This window comes from Rhinopithecus bieti, unplaced genomic scaffold (assembly GCF_001698545.2).
Source record: "Rhinopithecus bieti isolate Rb0 unplaced genomic scaffold, ASM169854v2 scaffold_33122, whole genome shotgun sequence".
Taxonomy (NCBI): Eukaryota; Metazoa; Chordata; class Mammalia; order Primates; family Cercopithecidae; genus Rhinopithecus; species Rhinopithecus bieti.
The window spans coordinates 81,877-84,214 of record NW_016814047.1 but is presented as its reverse complement, the minus strand read 5'-3'; positions in this window follow the sequence as shown (position 1 = coordinate 84,214).

Sequence of the window (2,338 nt, the reverse complement as noted above, 5' to 3'; positions counted from 1 at the left end):
TTTCATTTCTCCCTCACCTTTGAAAACAGTTTTGCCAGTTGTAGGAATCTTGGTGGATCCTTTTGTTTTTTTCTTTCAGCATTTTGAATGTATCAGTCCATTGACTTCTGACCTGCAAAGATTCTGATGAGAAATCTGCTGACAATCTTGTTGATGGTCCCTTGTTATGTGATGAGCCACTATTGACTTGCTGCTTCAAATATTCTGTCTTTGTCTTTGTCTTTGGTAATTTGATTACATTGTCTTGTTATTGGTTTCTTTGAATTCATCATCTTGGAGTTCACTGAGTCTCTTGGATGATTATATTCATCTTTCATCAATTTTGGGAAGTTTTTGTCTATTATTTCTTCAACTAGTTCCTCCGTCCCTTTTTCTGTATTTTTTCCTTCTGGGAATTCCAGAATGTGTATGTCGGTCTGCTTGATGGTGTCCTATAGGCAACTTAGATTCTGTTCACTTTTCTTCAATCATTTTTGTTCTTTATACTCTTTAATTTCAATTGTCTTATATTCAAGTTCACTAATTTTTCTGTCTGCCTAAATATGCCTTTGAATTCCTTTGGGAATTTCAGTTATTGAACTTCTCAGCTCCAGAAATTTTTGGTTGCTTTATAAGTTTCTTATTTCTTTATTTATATTTACATTTTGTTCATACATTGTTTTCCTGAGTTTCTCCACAAGGTCCTTCAGTTCTTTAAGCATCTTTAAGACAGTAGTTTTGTATAATAGTATTTGTCTAAAAGTCCACCACATGGTCTTTCTTAGGAAAAGTTTCTGTCGGTTTTTTTTTCCTTTAAATGAGCCACACTTTCCTGTTTCTTCATGCATCTTCTAAATTTTATTTTTTTGCTGTTGTTGTTGAAATTGGACACTTGAATCTAATAATATAGTAATTGTGGAAATCATATTATCCTTCTTGCCCCGAGTTTGCTGATTTTCTTTTGTTTTGATTGGTACAGGTTGTGCCTGTGCTGGGGACCTGTTTGAGGTATAAACATAAGGTCTTCTCAGGTATTTTTTTTAAATTATACTTTAAGTTCTGGGATACATATGGAGAACGTGCAGGTTTGTTACATAGGTATACACGTGCCATGGTGGTTTACTGCACTCATCAACCCATCATCTACATTAGGTATTTCTCCTAATGCAATACCCTACTAGCCCCTTACTCCATGACAGGCCCCAGTGTGTAATATTCCCCTCTCTGCGTCCACGTGTGCTCATTTTTCAACTCCCACTTATCAGTGAGAACATGTGGTGTTTGGTTTTCTGTTCCTATGATAGTTTGCTGAGAATGATGGTTTCCAGCTTCATCCATGCCCCTGCAAAGGACATGAACTCATTCTTTTTTATGGCTTCATAGGATTCCATGGTGTATGTGTGCCGCATTTTCTTTATCCAGTCTATCATTGATGGGCATTTGGTTCCAAGTCTTTGCTATTGTGAATAGTGCTGTAATAAACATACATGTGCACATGTCTTTATAGTAGAATGATTTATAATCTTCTTTTCAGGTATTTTTAAGCCTTTGCCTTTCCCTGGGCATGCACCATCACTTTCTAACTTAGTCCTTACATGTAGGTGTTTTGAGTGTCCTAGACTTTAAATCTTTGGCTCGCTAACGGGGAAAAGGAGAATCACAAAGGGCAGGATAATGCTAGCCCTTTAAATCCCCTGGAAGTTGCTTCAGCTGGAGGTGGGAGGTGGGTGGGGTGTGGGGTTGCAACAGTTGGGGAAGCAGTGTGATAATAACTGCAAGATTATGTGTCTACACCTCCAAGATGAGAAGCAGCAAGCAGCAATCAGAACATAGTTCTAAAATTTTTGTAGTACAAGATTCATATTACCTACAATGGCTCCCCAAGCTGCCTGCAAACTGCTCTAGAAACTGGTGCATTGCTGCCTGCCCTGGGATATGGGTGTGGGTAGCTGCTATAAGCTAAAATGGCAGATATTAATTGTAATCTACCCTTCCTCAGATTTTTTTCTGTAAGTTGCAAGCCTTTTAATAGCCTCTAGAGCTCTAAAATGTTTGTGTCAAACAGATTCTGTAGTTGTTGTCAAGGTGTGGCAACAGATTTCTGGTGCTTCCTATGCCAGCATCTTCCTGGGATACTCTCCTTTTGCCTTCCTTTTTGAGGAATATTTTTAATGGTTATAGAATTCTAGATTGGCAGCTACTTTTATTCAAAATGACTTCTAAAATGCCATTTTTGTTTTTTATCTTCCATTGATTTTACTAAGAAATGAGTTGCCAGTTGTATTATTGCTCTTTTGAAGATAATGTGTTTGTTTCTTTGGCTCTTTAGATTCTCTCTCTCTCTCTGTCCACTTAATTA